The sequence below is a fragment of the Mus musculus genome, chromosome 14, assembly GCF_000001635.26.
Source record: "Mus musculus strain C57BL/6J chromosome 14, GRCm38.p6 C57BL/6J".
Classification (NCBI taxonomy): domain Eukaryota; kingdom Metazoa; phylum Chordata; class Mammalia; order Rodentia; family Muridae; genus Mus; species Mus musculus.
Genome location: NC_000080.6, coordinates 79,662,674 through 79,683,345, shown reverse-complemented (window position 1 = coordinate 79,683,345; position 20,672 = coordinate 79,662,674). Strand labels below are relative to the sequence as shown.

The following is a 20,672-nucleotide window of genomic DNA, read 5'->3' as shown; positions in this document are numbered from 1 at the left end:
TCCTAGACACATATTTGAAAAGTGCCTTGATTCATGAGTTGTTTTCTAAAATTTTCCTATAACTATTCATAAGAATTTCATGAGGGGCTGTAGAGATGGCTCAGCAGTTAATAGCACCAACTGTTCTTCCAGGGTCCTGAGTTCAATGCCCAGCAACCACATGGCAGCTCACAACTATCTGTAATGGTGTGTTGGAAGACACCTACAGTATACTCATATAAAATAAATAAACAAATAAATCTTTAAAACAAAATAATTTGATGAAACAGTTACCACCTTGGAACATGGTATTTGGGACAACCTAAATTCATGTTCCTAGGCCATCGTCACTCACAATTGGTTCTGGAACGAATTCTTTAGTTACCTTTGCAATAAGAGCTAAGTTTTGGATGGGCAGAGAAAGTTTCCTGCCCTTTGTGCTTCTCAAACCAGCTCACTGGAGTTGTCATCTTTTTTCTTGAAAACCCTAACTATATATATACCAAATTCATCTTCAGCCACAAGGTTAGGTTTAAATAGCAGAAGGATATGGGCAAGGGACAAGACATACAAATGAGTCAAGATCTAGTGTACGGACCATTGTCTCCACTCCCACAGGTGGTCTGAAGAAGTTCTTATTGCTTGAAGAGAAGAAGGGAACTCAGGAGGTGATCTCTTTGACTGCAGTCTCTTCTTCATAGATGACTACCCTCGTGGGATGCTGTCTTCAGGGGCTTTACCAGTCCTCAAGTCCCAGTTGACTTCTCGTTCAGGACAATGACTTATCTCTGCACCTTGAGTCAAAGTTAAGGAGACAAACAAACAAATAAATAAAGATGGGACGCAGGTTTTCATCCTGCTTACAGTAATATGGTAAGCCCAAGCAAGGAGTCTGTGCTTTTTACCCAAAGCACCACCCAAGTTTCTGTTTCACTGCTGTGAGAGTCAAGCTACCCCAAGAAGGAAAGCCCACAGACAATAATAATAAACCCAGAGGAAATAAAGATAATGCAGAGACGAAAACCTCCATAGATGCTACAATGAATACCCTGACAGGTGTTAAGAGATAACATATCAGTGAAATAAAAGAAAATTCTGTCTTTGAAAACCATTTCAGAACAAGAAGTATCAAGTAGAAGGTTTGTCAAGTGCTGTGCAAGGGTAGCACATCCCCTGGAACTGCAGTTACAGACAAGTGTGAGCTGCCATGTGGGTGCTGGGAATTGAACCCAGGTCCTCTGGAAGAGCAGCCAATGTTTTAACTGTCCAGCCCTGCAGGAGTGGTTTTTAAAGGGAAAAATAGGGTGGTTCAAACTAAGGTGAGTTAGGATGAGTTGGTTGGCTCTTATTGGTCATATTAGTCAGTGTAGCCAAATAGGACATTTGATTGCTGGACCTTGGTGATCAGCCTCAGCAATGAGTCAAGCATAAGGAAGTGGACAAATAAGAGAATGGACCTTGGTGGCTAGCTTTAGGGGTGTGGAAGTGTCTATGGAAGGGACTCTAATAGATTAGCAAGACAGAAGGAATGAGGAGGGTAGAACTGCCTGCACCATACCACGTTTGTCGTGCTTGGACCTGTCAGAGCCCTTCATGGACCATACAGTAAGAACTGTCTCAAATAACAATGACAACAACAAAAACCAGACTAAACTAACCAACCTACCTACCTACCAATCAACCGACCAACTAACCAACCAAAACCTGTGTTTAGGGGACAGGAAGTCTTGTGTTGAATCTAAGTCTTCAAATTTCTTTATTTGTGTCTTAATATTTTCATCCCCAAAGAGACATAACGATGGTACCAAATTCTTTGGTTAATCATGGCTACTTCATCTTTTTGCCATGTCACAGTCCCAATTTTTTAAGTTGATCCTCCTCTGCTTTTCTCTCAGGAAAGTCACACAGAACCATGAAAAATGGGTGGAAGGGAGAGCCTCCTCATGTGACTGATGTACCACCTCTCATGGTCCATCTACCTGCCAAGCATCCTTTCCAAGGCAAAACAGCCTGGGGAAGAAGTCTTCTGCTTGTCCCATCAGATGGGAAGGGTACCTGCTGGGAAGGGCTTTGGGAGAGGAGAGAGAGAGAGTGATCCCTCCCTGTGAACTGTGAAGGCCAACTGCCAGTGGGGGTGGATCCTGAGACCAGAGCAGGGATAGTTTGATTTGTGAAGATAAAATCAACAGCATCTGTCTTAGGGCTGCTCCTTATGCCCTCCATGGGGCTCAACCTACCCTCTCTACATAAAAGCCCTGATAGAAATTGCCACAGCAAGAAGACTTTCTGAGAGCACTGTGTTAAAAGCCATCAAAACCTCATTAAATGAGTCAAAAGCTACAGGCTCACTGCACATCAAGAAAAGGCCCATCTTCAAGGATGCCTCTGACACAGCTTGGTAAGGTCCATCTCGTCTGTCTATATGTCTCTGTTTCCATAGCATCTCTCGGGCTCCCTCTCAGCCTTGCAAAGAAAGATCCCTCCCATGTACTGCTTGTATTGTAACAAAGGCCATCTGTGATGACAGGAGCTGGCCTCGTCTAGGTGGCAAGCATCCAGGCTTTCTGCAAGACGATGGTTAGCCTCTGAGCATTCCTGTGGGGGGTTATGTTGACTAGATTAATTGAAGCGGGGAGATCTCCATGAAAAGTTATACCATTCCCTGGGGTGGGGTTCTGCACTATATGGAAAGGAAAAGGCTAAGCACAAGCCTTTGTCGCTCTCTTCTCCCAGCCCCAGCAGCCCCGACGGCCTCCCCAATGACAGAGGATGCCAGGGAACTGTGAGCCAAAATGAACTTTTATCCCTTACAACTACTTTCACACCAATGAGAAAAGACGGCCCTTCTTCTGGATATGCAGAGGATGAGAGGGCCAGCAAGGAAACTAGAGCTGCTCTGGATGCCGTGTGTCAGACCTGTATCACTGACCAAGCCATTAGATTAAAAAAGCAAGAGCGGCATTAGCCATGAACAGGAGAAAAGGTGGGTATGTTGGTGCCACTTTCAGAAAGAGTTGCCCTGCGAGGTCACTGAAAGGAGCTTTTTGATAACATAAGGGCAATGACTTTTTTTTAAAAGCCTCTGCATTATAATTATGCCTTTGCGTGTTTAAAGGATTTTCAAAATCTTAGAAATCATCTGTAGGTAGATCAAACTAAATGAATGATAGCATTCAATAAGCTACTGACATCATTAAAGCATCCCAGAGTGGATAATACACAAGCTATTCCACTTGGATATTTTTAAGTTAATGTGAAATGTTGGCATAATGACAAGGAAATATGCAGTCGCACCAACTTTTCCATATAATTTCTTTTTGGGAATGTAGGACATCTTTATAGACTGGAGAGATGGCTCGGAGGGTCAAAGTACTTGTCAGCCTCATCTCCTAAGTTCAGTCCTTGGGTCGCACATGGTAAAAGAATTGACTCCTGATAGTACACACACACACACACACACACACACACACTAAATAAATTGCAATAAAAAACTATGTGTAGGGGCTGGTGAGATGGCTCAGTGGGTAAGAGCACCCGACTGCTCTTCCGAAGGTCCGGAGTTCAAATCCCAGCAACCACATGGTGGCTCACAGCCATCCGTAACGAGATCTGACTCCCTCTTCTGGAGTGTTTGAAGACGGCTACAGTGTACTTACATATAATCAATAAATAAATCTTAAAAAAAAAAAACCTATGTGTAATAAAAAGGCACCTCTCTGAAGTAGAAAGACTTGCTCTCTTTGTTTTATGAGAGGGAAACTCAGAGACCTGGAAAGCCAAGAGATTTCCTAAAGGCCAAGTCAATATCAGTAAGAACCATGGTTGAATTAGTGTAGTGCAGACTGTAGTTTGGAGCTAGAGCATGTCCCCACCCCACCCCACCCCAAAGGTCCTTGTGTCACTGACTTGGTCACCAGCCAGTGGCATTATTACTGGAGGCAGAAGCACCTTGAGTAGTAGCCTATTGGAAAAAAGTTAGGTCTTTGGGCATGTGTCCTTAGAGGGAAATTGGGACCCAAGGCCTTGCTTGTCTCTTTATTTCTCAACCACTGTGAAGTGAGTAGGTCTCCACGGCCATGTGCTCCGGCTATGATATACCATGAAGCACAGGCCCAAAGCAACAGAGCCGAGCAACCAGGGACTGAAACCTTTGAACCAGGAGGCAAAGTAAACCTTTCTTAGTCATAAGCTGATCATTGTGAGTATTTTGTCACAGTGACAGAAAGTCAACTAACATAGTACTACACAAGATACAAAGCACTTGTTAATACATAATACTCCATGGAACCTTCCTGATTGTTCTGGGACAACAATGTTACCTGTAGGACCAGTGAGCTGAAGCTCTGAAGGTGAGAATTTTCTTTTTCAAGGTGTCGTAATAGCTGTGATTGGCTCACTTAATACATATATTCCAATTTCCAAAGTCACCCTTTTCCCACAAGAATTCAAATCCACGCTTACTGGACTGCAAATCCATTTTAATTTCTGCTAAACCACCGATCCTTGAAGAAAACGGAGAAATAAATCTCCCTTCTTGAGTGGGATCTATCGAGACAGACACGTTGAGAGAATTCCAAGGCTCTCTGTTGACTCTTCCAGCTCAGTGGGTATTGAAGCTGGTCTACACAGGTCAATTGAAACTGTTCTACAAATGACAGACACCTTAGGAAGTACAGAAGTGTTAGCATGCCTCATGCATGTGCAGCACAGTATTTAAGACTCGAGATCCAACCAAGAAAAACCACCGTTCTTGAAGACCTACATGTATCGTAATACACCACCACTCAGCCATCCACCAGGTCCACGAGTTAAACTGAAGCCTGGAAAGGCAGGATCTAACAATGCAACTGTTGAGTAGACATCTGCGAAGTCTCCCCATCACCCAAAGCGCTCTGCTCAGGCCCTCGTGTGCCAGGGAGCCGTGAATGCATCTATTAACTTGACTGTCACTTTTTTTTAAAATTCAAAGTTAGCTTCATTTTTGACATTGATTTTGATGTCTAGTGTAATTTCATTTTTTCAAGCAAAATTTAAAGACTGTCATTTCCACATACTTGCACCCAATGAGAAACAGCTTTAGTGACAACTTTTTTTTATTAAGTTTCCTCATGGCCAAACAATAGTGCTTCATTCATCTGGATTGAAAGACAGGGTTGTCAGAAAATCTGTAAGCAGTTTCTGCACAAATCCCCACTCGCTATGAATAGTGCCTCTGTCCAGTCCTTTTCATAGATTGGCTTCAGCACAACACTTGGCCCGGTGGGTTTCTTAAAACCAATCTTCAGATGCCATAAAAGCCCCTGGGGTTTTCTGTTGACTCTGGAAACACCGTCCACTGTATTGAATCTTTTCATGCGGTGTGCCGGTTCCTTCACTTTCTGCATTCCTGAAATATCACAAAGTTCTGGCGTACCCAGGGTGTGCTTTTGAAAACTCAAATTGCTCCTTGCTTTTTAAACTTGGTGAAAAATAACAAACACTGCGTTTTTCTGTCTGTCAACATTTTTATTTTCCTGAGCAAAGTAAAGGCAGAGACTAAGAGAAAACAAACCTTTACATTAAATTAGCAAAGTGGAAAGATTTTTGGGTTTTTTTTTTTCTGTTTTCGAGTACCCAACTCTTACGTAACTGTGAAGCCAGTTTTCTGTTTTATTTTATCTACTTCTTATGTAACTAGGTTGTTTTTTTTTTTAAATTAATTCTGAATCAGTGGAAAGTTCAGTCCCAGGAGAACCGTGAGGGATTTAAAAGAGAGAAGAATTCCTCTAGCATATGGAGCTAGCCTCTTTCTGAAAAGAGGCTCCCCCTTGTTGGGGGAGGTTCCTCTGAACTGCAGGAGGGGAGGGAAGTTGATCGGGTGGTCTGGTCACAGCAGCAGGGAAGGTAGTGAAGGCAGAGTAACTGGGTGTGGTGATTCTCAGATTATGTCTCTCTCTCTCTCTCTCTCTCTCAATTAAATAAAAAGTTAGGAGCCTCTTGCTTGTTCACATTTGTTTTGGTTACAGTTACTCCTGGGAGGGGCAGTATTTTTACCATCTGCAAACTGGCAGCAACGCTCAGCCGCCCCATTCTACTGCAGCCTACGTTGGACGACACATTTCGGTCTCTGGTGCCCTTGCTCTGCTCCTCCAGCCTTGACTTGAAAGTCACTATTCCTGCGCGTCCACGGGTGGAGGAAGTCCACCAGCTTAGCCCTGCGAACTACCGCTGAATGGTTCTACTTAATCAGTACCTCCTCCGAGCCTGCCCTTCTGTCCGGGAATCTGGGTGCCTTGCTTCGTTTCAGTGCTCTCTACAACCTGCGGGGGTGGGTTTTGATGACCCAGCTTGACAGATGATTAAACCAGGGTTGAGAGAGATAAAAAGTTGTTCATCCATAGTCACAAAGCTCATTGGAGGGAGAAACGGGGATTCAACCCAGGATTCCCTGACTTCAGAGCCTGGTTCATCCATCCCGGGTGTGTCGGTCCTTACTTAATGTGTCACATCTGCCAGGAGAAGTGAAAGGGTCGCAAGCACACAGAGCTTGGGTGTGGCGTGCCAAGGCTGTGTGGGCGGTGAGTTAGACCTAGCAGGAATCATCTAGTTCAAGCTTCCACCCCAATAAGCAATTCTCTCTACAACATCCCATCCATACTTTCTCAGCCTGTGCTATAGTTATTCTAAAATGGGGGTTAGGGTGGGGTGGTAAATGGCTATGAATAGGAGCTCATGTAAGCATAAATATTCACCCATGGTTGAGTTTCTGCAGCAACGTTCTGTTTGGGAACAAGCGTGCAAACAGCCTTGGATCAGAGACTTCCCACCCGCAGAGCCTGGTGCCCAGGAGAGGCCCGCAGAGAGCTGCAATCAAGATCTGCCTTCCGGGTTGCCATTTACATGCCTGCCCCGGGCTCACAATCTTGAAAGTGGTCCCCCAAAGGGCTGAGTAGCCCTTTTAAAAACTGAACAAACAACAAGATAAGTATAACACAAACTCCAAGAGGAATCCCTCATAAGCCCACCAGCCAAAAATCATCTGTTTGCATTCTTCTTGCTTCCTGCCAGGCCTTGCCCACATGTAAACATGAATTTTAGAGTTGTAATCAAATGCACATTCAATTTGCTCTTCCACTTTGCAATAACATTATATCATAAGCATCTGACGCTCTATGCAGACAGCATAATTACAATTTTTAGTGACTATATGATAGTCCATCAAAATGGCATGACATAATTTGCTTAACTACTCACTCTTAGCTGTTTCTGGTGTTTTCGTTCATTATAAATTACTCCACAGTGATCATTTTCGTTTTTATTGATTTTTCTCTCCTTTTGGACTGTGGCATCAAGGATTGGCATACCCTTTAGCATAACACATTTAAATGGAATTTATCTTCAGTGACGCAGCACACAAACCTAAGACCTTAGCAGGGCTGACGTTGCTGTGTGTAGTTGTTCTTCCATGGGTTACTTAATATTTGCTGTCTAATGAGGGTGTGGTGTAAGTCCATGAAAAGCCTGCACTCGCCGAGCTGACATTCTAACAGAAACAGCAAGAGAAGTGTTCAGGTTTTGGAATATAGCTGAGTGTTGGAGTGTTTGCCTGCCTAAGATTTATAAGGCCTAGTTTTTGGAGGGTGAGAGGGAGACGGGGGGGGGGGGCGGGGAAAGGAGAGGGAGAGGGAGAGGAAGAAGGAGAGGGAGAGGGAGAAAGAGGGAGAGAGAGAGAGAGATGATTTTCAAGTCTTTACTAAACTTGTCATCTGTGGTGTGTGTGTGCATGTGCGTGTGTGTGTGTGTGTGTGTGTGTGTCTTGGGGTGGGCATTGGTTGGTTTGGGGTGCACAATTCTTGCTGTTTGTTGAGTATTTGTTTTACATTGTTGGGGGTTCAAACCAATGCCTTACACATATTATGCAAATGTTCTACCACAGAAAGTCTGCATCCCCCAGGCCCTCTCCTTTCCCTCATCCAACTCTGCCACAGTCACTTTTCTTTTCATAATATGTGTTTTACTTCCAATTGTGTGTGTGTGCTGTATCCAGAAGATATTGGATACAGCAGAGCTTAAAGGTCCAGTTAAGAGACCACATCAGGACTGGAGACATGGCTCAGTGGTTAAGAGCACTGACTGCTCTTCCAGAGGTTCTGAGTTCAATTCCCAGCAACCACATGGTAGCTCACAACCATGTGTAATGGGATCCAATGACCTCTTCTGGTGTGTCTGAAAAACAGCTATAGTGTACTCACATACATATTTAAAGAGAGAGAGAGAGAGAGAGACACCACATAAATGGCTCAGGGAAACTGAATGACATGCTGGAGATGTGGGATGCTCCAAGGGTTACAGTGGCATTCATAGAAAGACCATAGATTGAAGTCTAACTCATCCAGTGTGCAGAAGTGACAGCTACATTTGTTTGGTAGCTCTTGGGGGTAGGTCAGAAAAAATGATCCTGTCCTGGTGTTGGGTATAGGACCCTCTCCAAAATTCTCTGTGCTTATGTGGCAAAATGCCAGAAACAAACAACAAAGCCATTTGGGTTGCCTTCACCCCATCAGCTTCTCCCAATCGCAAGGCAACCTGCTCTTGAGTAGAAATGGATTCTCTTTCCCAGCAAGGATCACTGAGGTTGGGGCTCTGAGTCCTAGTCTTTCCTGAGTGGTCACGGCAAGTTGCTTCCCAGTAGTATCTTCCCAGTAGATGAAGGCTAAACGTCTGCTAATGGCCTTACAAGTTGGCTCTGAGCATCGTGTGGCGTGAGACTTTTTTTCTTGTAAACTCTGATGTCTATAGAAGTGTTGGAAGGCAAGGGAGCAGAAAGGGAAAGCAACAAGCCATGTATCCCTAGCTGATGCTGAACAACAAAAAGCAGAGTCCTAAAAGAACAACCCATGGGGTAAGTACGTGCTGATGAGTGAGCCTGGAGCGCTGTGCTGGTCTGCTTGGATGGCTGTCGCAAAATAGCAGAGTGGCTGGCTGGAAAGTCCAGTGTCAAGGTGGCAGGGCTCTTAGTGGGGGCTCTACCTGGATAACAAACAGCTACCTGCTCTGTCCTTACATAGGGACAGAGAAAACTCTAGGGTGTATCTCTCTCTTCTTACAAATCCTGCAGTGAGGGCTCCATCCTCGGGACCTTAACTACATCTAAATTACCTTCCAGAGGTGCCTCCTTCGCATTTTGCATTCCATATATAACAAAGCTTCATTGGGAGGGCAAAGCACTAACAGAAACAGACTTGAGTCAAAGGCTGATAGGTCTCTGAGCCCCAAGACAAGAGGAGGTTTGAGGGTGAAAAAAAATGAGTTTGTGAGTCCTGGCTCCAGCACTCTGTACAACCTGAGCAAGCTATCAATTCCACCACTCATTGGACACCTCATCCAACCTGGAGAGTCAGTCATTCACCGACTATGTCATGAAGTAGCTGCCATGTACCGTAGCAAGTGTTCTAGGTGCTAGCGGACAAAAGGCAAGTATGACAGAGCAAGCCCTTGTTACTGTGCACCCTGGTTGGACACTAAGGTACAATCAAGAAGTGCATGGTCAAATCTCGCAGGCCCAGTGGCTGTGCATAGCACATGCTCTAGGATATTGTCTGTTACCCTCCATTTCACCGTGTTTCCTGGGGCTGGTCTTGTTAAGATGCTATATGAAAAGAACAAATGACTAGAAATCAGAGGCATTAACCCAGAGGTCTTTTCACACATCCCATCTGTTTGTATTTACTCTGTGGATAGAACTTCCAGGGTCACCCCCACTTGGCTCCCCTCACTGAGTAGCCAATATCTGTGCACGCTGTTCAACTATTTTTCTGGGCTCCTTTCTCCAATGAGTCCAGAAGGGCATTGCTTATTTAGCAAATGACATGTTCCGAGTTATTAATACATTCCAAATATTAAAATTTCAGGAGAAGCGCTGGGAAAATCATGGCAGGATCATAATTTAGGGATGCCAGGTGGCTAATGAATGCTTAGTGCCCAGGAATATCTCGATTCCTCTGCCCCTCTCTCCCAATTAACAAAAGCACTGATGATCTCAGGGCTGTTTCTGGCCAGCTGGGATAAATCAGCCCCCTGGCAGCTGCCCAAATGATATATTTTAAGGGCGCAGGCCATGTAGCTCTCTATTGCAAAGCAATTGGGGTCATTCTGTTTGCATATGGATTAACTCACTGCGCAGGGATTCTACCCACTTACGGTGCCCGCTGCGGCTTGACACTCAATAGCTATTCAGCAATGATAAAGAGGAGGCCGACCTATCGACCCTTCAGAACACTCCTCGTATTCCTTCCTCACCATTTCCATTTATATTACTTTGAGCAAAGAGCACTCAGTTGGCTTCCCCTGTCGAGTTGCACTGTCCCTATTCTTAGAAGGAGTGTTCCACAACTGACAGAAAAAGATAGCCAGGTGAACCTGACTGGAGAAAACCCCAAGGTCCAGGCTGATGGGCTTTGCAAATTGTCATCTTGGATCACTATTCTCGGTGATTCCAAGGCAAGAAATATGCAAGTTAGAATAGATTTGAATAAACTATTAATTGGATGTGCTGGTCTCTGGGGGGACCCAGGGCAAATCCCAGTGAACGGGCGCAGGTGCTGATTGCTGTTAAGGGCGTCCTGGATATTCAGTCTCTACTCCCAGAAGCAATCACCTGTGACACAGAGGAGGCAACTGTCTTAGTCCCTGTTCGGTCACTCAATAAACATTTGCCAATGACCTAGTGGGCTATGCACACCATATTAAACAGGAGAAGACTGCAGAGAGGTCTGAGAAGAGCCCTACTAAGCTAGGAGCTTGGTGTTTTAAGAAGGATTAGGAATCCACAAGAGAATACAAGGTCATCTCATTGTGCAGTAGTGAGGCTTATTGACCCAGATCTTGAATGCCCAGGCTTGTTGTAATGCTTTATTTTCCATGCCATTGTCCGCATAAGTCACTGAGATGTCCCAAAAGTTCCTTTTCTGTCCGTAAGTGAGATAAAGATCTTCTTGTCAAACACTGAGTTCTGGATTTTATACTAAAGCTAATAGCCACTGGCCACTTGAGCACTTCATATGGTAAGAGGACAAGCCACCCAAAACTCTGCAGTGGTGGCCAACAGGAAACATGAGATCTTTCAGTGAGGTTGCCTGTCCTGTGGTTCAGCCATATGCTTTTAAGAACCTGGGCTCTGCTCTTGCCTGTATCTGTTAACTGACTAAGCGCCTGCCCCACGAACAGCAGTGAATAAGACACAATTCCGAGTTCCCAGAAGCTCACATGATGAACTCATTCAGGAAAACAGACGTATGAACTGGTGAAGAGGCAGCCAGGGAAATGGCCCAAGCCTTCAATGTACTTGAGATTTGCCCTTTGCCCTTTGCACTCGCAGCACAGGGAACCGCAATGGGATCTTAAGCAGACGTGTGGGGGCCTGTAAGCCGTAGTTTAGAAAAGTTGATGTCATCACAGCAGGGAGATGGGCAGCAGAAGCAGCCGGTGTTACATTAAGCCCCATAGAGAGGCATTTGACAGGACATTTGTTATGTCCTCAGTGCTGGGACTTATTCTAGGGCTCTGTTAGGCAAATGCTCTACCACAAAGCTATAAGCACTCTGACCCTTTCTTTTATTTTGAGATAGGGTCTTGGCTAAGTTGCCCAGGGGAGCCTTGAACTTACAGCCAGGGCCCTTGCCTCAGCAGGTCTGTGCCTTTGGGCCCAGCTGTGAATTCAGATCTGGAGAGAAAATGTGTGCTATGAAGGCCATAAGCCAAAAGTCACCTCAAGGAGAAATTTGTCCCAGCTATTTCCCCAGCCTCCCATCAGTACAGCCTGCATACTTTAGCACACCCTGACTTTTAGATGAAGAGAAGACAGCTTGGAGGGCAGAGGCTAAAGTTAACTTGAAATTCACCTCTCCAAGCAGTCCCACATAAATTCAAAAAGACCCTGAGTTAACTCAGCTAAAGGGAAGAACCCTGCTTTGATGATTCCAAAAGAAAGGTATTAAACAAATTCCTAGTATTTCTCTTTGGAGCTCCGTATTTATTTATTTTTTTTTTTTTTTTTTTTTTTTTTAGTGTCACCAATGTGAAAATGGTCTCTCTGTGCTAACTGAAAACAACCTGGGCAGCAGGAAGTGGGAGAGAGAAAACAAATAGAGCCCATGAGGTGGCACAACAGAAAGGGGAACTCTGGAAAAAAAAAAAAGCACAAGAAGTTAATTGTCTATGACAGCCCCTGCATCAGTGTCCTCCATGTCCCCAAAGGTTGTAGATGTCAGTGTCACCAGCAAAAAATTCTAGAAGTGGGGTGGGGATACAGCTCAGTTAATAGAGTGCTTACCTAACGTGCATAATTCGCTAGGTTCAATCCCCAGTGCTACTCAGACTGGGCATGGTATAATCTCCATCCTTGGCACAAAGGGGGCGGGATCAGGGGTGGAGCCTCAGAAGACCCTCCCATCTATGCTGGGATGCTGTGGTAGATTGATACTGTGGAGGTAAGCACAGCAGCTCTGAGTTCATGAGTACAGCTGTCATGTCCCATCCAGAAGGCAGCACTGCACACAGCCACTCCCCAGCCTCTGGCTCTTATATTCTTCCAGTCACTTTTTTTTTTAAAGATTTATTTATTTATTATATGTAAGTACACTGTAGCTGTCTTCAGACACCCCAGAAGAGGGCATCAGATCTCATTACAGATGGTTGTGAGCCATCATGTGGTTGCTGGGATTTGAACTCACAACCTTTGGATAGAGCAGTCAGTGCTCTTAACCGCTGAGCCATCTCTCCAGCCTTCTTCCAGTCACTTTTATGTGATACTCACTGTGCCTTAGAAGGTTAATATAAATGTCTCATTCAGCTAATCACTCGATAATCATTTATTCTCTGCATTGTTATGAGTCTCTAAGATCAGTTACAAGTCTGCAGTGACTGTTGCCCACTGTAAAAAAGACGCTTCTAAGCCAGATGTGGTGGCACATGCCTTTAATCCCAGCAAGTAGGAGGCAGAGGCAGGTGGATCTCTGAGTTCCAGGCCAGTCCGGTCTACAAAGTGAGCTCTCGGACAGCCACTTTTGAAAAACCAAAAGCCAACCAACCAAACAACAAAATAAACAACCAACCAAAGACAAGGGCTGTGATGGGCACTAATCCATGGGTAAACATAAATACAGGTTTAGAAGGCAGTTAGAGAGCATGCCTATTTAGTAAGACAACAGTATTCATTTAGTAAGACAACAGCATTCATTTCCCACAGTGAAGTGCGCTCCAGTTAGGAAACAGTTGGTCACACCTAGTGCAGTGGTGCCACTATTGTTTCAGTGAGCACATGATGCCTGGCAGGTCCTTCCATGACTATAATCTTTGTATTTGCCCCTCTGCTCCATCATGACGCCGTTCCTGCCTATTCTAATTTATTAGCCCCTACTCACCTCACAGACCCCTCTCCCTCACTTACATCCTAGAAACGCCCAGACTCTGACATTCTGGCCTTGTCAGTACTTCCTTTAACATCCAGATGCCCCTAACGCCACCCACCCAGTGTCTGCTGTTTGCTTGGTGCTGATACACACCGGTGGTCTCTAATCCCAAACAGCCATTATTCTTGTAAATTCCACACTGTGCTCTTCATGTAATAGTTACCAGCTTCTCCCACACTTCACCAGCCCCCACCAATCCCCAACCTCTCATGGCCGCAGATGCACTACTCGGCTTCTTTATGGACACTACCAAGTGTCACACCACCACTAAAATCTTCATGGCTCTTTGACGCAATATGTCCAAAAGGGAGCCAGTGTTCCCTCCCTCTCCCCAGCTGTTTATGCTCCGGGTTGGGAGAGTAGCTCATCATGACGTCTTTCTCCCTCACCTCAACCTCCAAAGCTGCTCCTTGTTCCTCCAGTGCTGTTCTCAACTGCAATCAATCCACCCCACCCTCATCACTTACACTTGGATTTAACACCGTCATCTTCCACCTGGACCACTTGCTGAACTTCTTAAAAACCTGACCCTCTGGGAGTAGTTTTTCTCTATAATACAATCTTGAGTGTGCTAGCCCACTGTCTTGAACTCCTAAATGGCTTCCCAACGCTAAGAGAAAAAAAAATATTTTTTTATTTATTATTGTATGTGGTTGATGTACTTGTGAGTAGTGGCACACGCATGTCATGTGGAGGTTAGAGGACAACTCTTGGAAGACAGTTCTCGCCTTCCACTCTTATGTGAGCTCTTGGAGTTGAACTCAGGTCTCTAGGTTGCACTACAAGTGTTTAACCAACTGAGCATCTCACTGGCTCTCAGTGAAGGAATTGTTAGAGGATGGTTTTGTATCCTTTCTATACAAAATACTTTGTATTCAAATGCTGATTTCTGTACTCATCTGGTTGCAGACTTTGGTGTTGTCATTATTATGAAGCATCTCCGGACTCAGCATTTTGTAAAACATTGTTCTCCATTACCTTCTGATTGGTCAAATAAAGAGCTGAACAGCCAATAGCTAGGCAAGAAAGGAAAAGGTGGGACTTCCTGGCCAAGAGAGAGAGAGAGAGAGAGAGAGAGAGAGAGAGAGAGAGAGAGAGAGAGAGAGAGAGAGAGACTCAGGTGGGGTTCAGAAGTGGCCATTGGGATACGGATAAAGAAGGAGGTGCCAGAGCAAGACCATGTGGCTGGGAAGTAGGCCAGACCAGCATTGTCAGGTTAGAATAGCTGAGTATCTGCCTAGCTATAGTACCTGAAGCTCTTGATAAATATAAAAGTCCTGTGCATTATTCAGAGCAAGAGCAGGCATAGGAAAGCCCACACCTTTTTTTTTGGTTTTGGTTTTGGTTTTTTCAAGACAGGGTTTTTCTGTGTAGCCCTGGCTGTCCTGGAACTCACTCTGTAGACCGGGCTGGCCTCAAACTCAGTAATCCACCTGCCTCTGCCTCCCGAGTGCTGAGATTAAAGGCATTCGCCACCACCGCCAGTCGAAAGCCCACACTTTTACAATTGATAGTGAGAAGAATAGTTAAGGAATAGTGAGGGAAAAACCAAAAACAAACAAACAACAACAACAAAAAACCAACCACAAATAGGATGGGATCCAAGGGGGAAAGACCTTTTTAAAAAAACTTATTTATTTATCATATTTTTGTGTATGCATATATGTGAGGTATATCTCTGTATGGTACATATGTGCGTATGTGCATGAACGCACATGTATGTAGAGACCAGAGAAAGAATGTCTTCCTCTATCATTCTCAACCTTGCTCCTTTGAGAGAGGTTCTTTCCCTGAATCTGGAGCTATGTATGGTTAATGGCTAGGCTGTCGGCCAGCCAGTTCCACTCCTGTCTTGCCTCCCTCAGTGCTGAGTTATAGACATGCTTGTGACCGTACTTGACTTTTCTGCGGATCCTCGATGCTTGTACAAGCAAGTACTCTTGACCATCCAGCCATCTCGATAGTTAAGTCTTAACACAGGCTGGAAGAACCTATCAGCTGAGGTCACACCTCGCTCTTCAGCCTCATTTCTGCGTGTCTTTTCTTCATTCCCGACAAGCCAGGTTTTCTTGCAAATGTCAAACTCTTCAGCAACATCCTAGTCTTAGACTACGAAGTCTCTCCATGCTTCCATCTCCCACCAGGTCTCAGCGTCGAAGCTGCCGCCGCCTTAGTCGGTACTCATATCCTCACCTGGTACAGAATAGGTAGGACAGAGTCTGCTGTGTGTCAGGACACTGCTTAACACAAGGCAATGGCCTCCTTTTGTGACTAACTTCTCAGTGAGCACCTTTCCTGATATTTGATAAGTTTCTTGCAACCGGGAGCCACATGGCCTCGCTAGTGACATGGCCCCATTCCAGTCACAGCACCCAAGCTAAAGGCAGAGCTGGATTCTAACAACGAGCCTGCGCAGAGTCCACTAGCCCGGTGGCAGCGAGGCTAAGTCCACGGAGCAGGTAGTTAGTTATCTGACCCAGTTCTCTGTGAGCCCTCAGCCTTGCCTCCATGTTGTCTTCTATACTGTCATTCATGAATCATATTCTACAAATACACGCTTGAACTTAAAGTGTCCAAATACACCATGTTAACAGCACAAGCACAAGCTCAGAGGAGGCAGACTGCAGTTCCCACCCACCCACCCTTCTCACCTCAGCAGCTGCTCTCTGCAAGTTTGAGCTCAGGTTATACAAATGTAGCAAAGTCCTGCTTTCTCCACCCAAATCTCCACTCTCTCCTCAAGGTCAGTGTGTCTCCGTACATCTGATCACTGCCTACTTCTGATCACCGCCTGCTCACTCTAATCTCTTTCCTTAATGTTCCCCTTCTTGCTTGCTATGGGTCCAATTCTCTTCGGCCATATTATTATTTATTATTATTAGCATTATTATTAGCATTATTAGGATCATTAGCACTATCATTGCGTTGTTGTTGTTGTTATTATTATTATTATTATTATTATTATTATTATTATTATTGAGTCTAATTATAGCCCAGGCTAGCCTTTCATTCACAGGGTAGCAGAGGGTGACTTTGAACTCCTGGCCCTACTCCCCCTGACTTCCTTCATCAAGGTTCCTAGTCTTCTCTTCTCCCACTCCAGGCTGGAGTTCTTAAGAGAACTGCTCCATTTTCAGCCTTCTCCTCCCACCCACTCACTGTTATTTATTATTTTATTCACTCATTTTTTGAATAGCTAATACGTGCTTCCAATTCAGAATTTAAAGCATTACAGAAGATGTACGGTGAACCGCTGCCCTCTCACCAGACTCCCAGGACCCACGATCATCCCAGAGGCAGCCCGCTAAGTCCAGCTCCTTCTTTAATCTCCATAGATCATATACACATATACTTATAGGAATTTTTATACTGGGGCATCTCTATATTTTTCTATCTTTGGGAGGGTTTTCCACTTAAAATATTTTAGAGGTTGTCTAATGTCAGTATATGCAAAGCTACCTCGTTCTTCTAAGTGGCTGCCGAGGTCCCACTGTGAGGTTACGGCTTCAGTTCTCTCTGGACACTAAGGATCTTTCTAGCTTTTGTTCTAACAAACATGTGACAGTGAGCATCCTGCCTTGTGAGTGCTTTTGCAGAATAAAACCCACAGAATGAAATTGCGTTTTACATTTTGAAATCAAATCGTTCTCTGCAGAAGTCGTACCGTCTCATCTACCCACAGCAAGATATAAGAAGGCCTTGTTTCCCCCTCAGACTATGCAAGACTTTTTTAGACAAATGTTTTTTTTATTTTTGCTACTTTGAAAGGTGAAAAATAAAAATTTTAAACCTTTAAATTTTTAAACTCCATACACATTTTATAATGGTCACCCTCTCCTGCCCCTTCAAACTCCCCCGTACCCCCCACATTCCTCTCTCAAGTTCATGTCCTCTTGCTCTATAATTTATATGCATGTGTGTGTGTAGCCTAGAACCTGCGACTACGTAGGTCATAGACCCTTGAATCCATTTGGCTAAACTGATGTGATATCCAACTATCTTCTAAATCTTACCTTCTCCATAGATCAGTGTGGCTCTCCACCCTCATCAAGAAGCATCTTCAGGCAGCAGGAAGGGAGCGGTGACAGAGAACCACAAGGAGTTAAAGTGCAGAGAATACGTGAAGGTCTGGAGCACGTCACCAAATCAGACATCCTAGTGCAGTCCCATACACTGGTTCAGAGAGCATCTTGGAAGAAGAGGTGGGAAGATTGTAAGAGCCAGTGGCTGGGGAAGACTGCTGGAGACAGGGGCTGGGGAGGACAGCTGTAAAATGATGTCTTCTCAACATGACAGGGATGTTACCCCCATGAACCCTCAACAAGGTCTATACCAGTTAACTAATCTTCCACCCTGGATGGGGAAGGTCACCCAAGGCCCTACCTCTAGTTGAAAAGCTAGAGGCTTCTGGTGTCAGTGGGGAGTGGAGGGGTACTCGTTTATTTTTTTCACGGACAAGCCCCCTGATAGGTTGTCCTTGCCCTACGTTCAAATGCACATGGGTAGCGCTAAAGGCACACTGTGGATCTGCCCTATGGTTTTACTCAAGCACTTCTTCTCTTCCAGCCATTTGTGTTTCTCCCTCTGTAAGTCATCTCTTCCTACCTTTTGCCTGGTTGGAGATGGTCTCTTACAGATCCTAGAACCACTCTATATTATAAAAGTGAATTCCCATATATGATACTAGTGGCACCTATGTTTAGTCGCTGTGTAACCTCTTGTGATACATGTTATATGCCCAATAAGACAAATGCTGTTCTGTAGGTTTCCCCTGCCTCCTGACGGCAAAAAATCCAGAGCCCTTCACGGTTCTCATGGTTTTCAACTTTGGACTCTGCTGAACAATCTCTTTCAACTATATGCGGTCTGTACTAAGACTCGCCTTCTCTGTAGGGTCTCTGGTTTCCCGGAAATTCCTGGGACCGTGTTCTCAGGAAAGGCTATCTGCTTATCCTCATTCAGCAGAGGCCAGGAGAAGCCCAGCTGGATCTCACTGGGCTCTACCCCTGTACCATCAGTGGGATGTGCAGGCAAGGATTTTACACACATCCAGGGGGTGTGCAGGCAAGGATTTTACACACATCCAGGGGGTGTGCAGGCAAGGATTTTACACACATCCAGGGGGTGTGCAGGCAAGGATTTTACACACATCCAGGGGGTGTGCAGGCAAGGATTTTACACGCATCCACAGGGTGTGTGCAGGCAAGGATTTTACACACATCCAGGGGGTGTGCAGGCAAGGATTTTACACACATCCAGGGGGTGTGCAGGCAAGGATTTTACACGCATCCACAGGGTGTGTGCAGGCAAGGATTTTACACACATCCAGGGGGTGTGCAGGCAAGGATTTTACACACATCCAGGGGGTGTGCAGGCAAGGATTTTACACACATCCAGGGGGTGTGCAGGCAAGGATTTTACACACATCCAGGGGGTGTGCAGGCAAGGATTTTACACACATCCAGGGGGTGTGCAGGCAAGGATTTTACACGCATCCACAGGGTGTGTGCAGGCAAGGATTTTACACACATCCAGGGGGTGTGCAGGCAAGGATTTTACACACATCCAGGGGGTGTGCAGGCAAGGATTTTACACACATCCAGGGGGTGTGCAGGCAAGGATTTTACACACATCCAGGGGGTGTGCAGGCAAGGATTTTACACACATCCAGGGGGTGTGCAGGCAAGGATTTTACACACATCCAGGGGGTGTGCAGGCAAGGATTTTACACGCATCCACAGGGTGTGTGCAGGCAAGGATTTTACACACATCCAGGGGGTGTGCAGGCAAGGATTTTACACACATCCAGGGGGTGTGCAGGCAAGGATTTTACACGCATCCACAGGGTGTGTGCAGGCAAGGATTTTACACACATCCAGGGGGTGTGCAGGCAAGGATTTTACACACATCCAGGGGGTGTGCAGGCAAGGATTTTACACACATCCAGGGGGTGTGCAGGCAAGGATTTTACACACATCCAGGGGGTGTGCAGGCAAGGATTTTACACACATCCAGGGGGTGTGCAGGCAAGGATTTTACACACATCCAGGGGGTGTGCAGGCAAGGATTTTACACGCATCCACAGGGTGTGTGCAGGCAAGGATTTTACACACATCCAGGGGGTGTGCAGGCAAGGATTTTACACACATCCAGGGGGTGTGCAGGCAAGGATTTTACACGCATCCAGGGGGTGTGCAGGCAAGGATTTTACACGCATCCAGGGGGTGTGCACGCAAGGATTTTACACACATCCAGGGGGTGTGCAGGCAAGGATTTTACACACATCCAGGGGGTGTGCAGGCAAGGATTTTACACGCATCCAGGGGGTGTGCAGGCAAGGATTTTACACGCATCCACAGGGTGTGCAGGCAAGGATTTTACACGCATCCAGGGGGTGTGCAGGCAAGGATTTTACACGCATCCACAGGGTGTGCAGACAAAGTGCCTTAGACTGATCACTAGACTCTTTTTGCCATCAAGCTTAACAGTCTAAACACTGTCCCTCCCAACATAGCCCCTCACCCGGTCTTCTGCAATTCTCATAGTCCTGGTAGGTCTGAAATCATCCCCTGAGACTCAGCAGGTGCTGCCAGCTCTGTGGTGACAGTGACAGTGTTTTCCATTCCTCTCTTCCCTTGCAGCCCCACATCCGAGCTCTTAGCCTAAGAGCCACATCTCCACGCAACAATGCCTTTCTTGATCCTTAAACACTCTCCTGCTGCAGCCTTGCACATCCACGGTCCCTCTGCTCAGGACCTCCCAAGCACCAGCCCTCAGTCACTTCTCAGCAGAGAGTTCTAAAACAACTAAATTTCCCAGTGTGAATTGAGGAGCCCTGGCTCCAAGTGAGGTACCACGGAAGAAGACATTTTCTTCAAAGGTGGGTACGTGCCTCAGAGAAAAGCATGCCCGGGACCTCATAAAATCAGGAGCATTGGCCAATACCTGTGCTCCCAGCACTCCAGAGATGGCGGGAGGAAAGTTCAAAGTTTAAGGTCATCCTCAGCTACATATGGAGTTCTGGGTCATCCTGAGCTACATGAGACTGTCAACAACAAAAAAGCAAACCATGTTCTCTGTCCACTTAATGGAGCTATTTACTACATATATGTAAATGATACGTAACCACCTTTTATTTGTTCCTTTGGTCGTAGCCAATCAGTGTTTGGGAAACACATTTTCTGCTGTTTAATCAGTGTGGACTTAACTATAGGCATTTTCTTTCATTCCAGGCTCCCCGTTTCC

The 20,672-nt window shown here is 45.5% G+C and overlaps 1 long non-coding RNA gene across 2 annotated transcripts in view; it reads right to left on the bottom strand.

The window, feature by feature from the left end:
* Gm41218 overlaps positions 1–20,413 on the bottom strand; it is a 32,020-nt gene extending 11,607 nt beyond the window's left edge. Inside the window, exons 1-3 of one of the 2 annotated variants that reach the window (XR_874848.1) lie at positions 20,373–20,413; positions 17,441–17,616; positions 578–773 (exon numbers count right to left, since the gene is read on the bottom strand). This is a non-coding gene — a long non-coding RNA (predicted gene, 41218). Of the gene's footprint in view, positions 1–577; positions 774–2,328; positions 2,394–17,440; positions 17,617–20,372 lie in introns of those variants that run through there. The other variant, XR_874847.1, reaches the window with a different exon arrangement.
* Between the last annotated feature and the right edge of the window lie 259 nt (positions 20,414–20,672).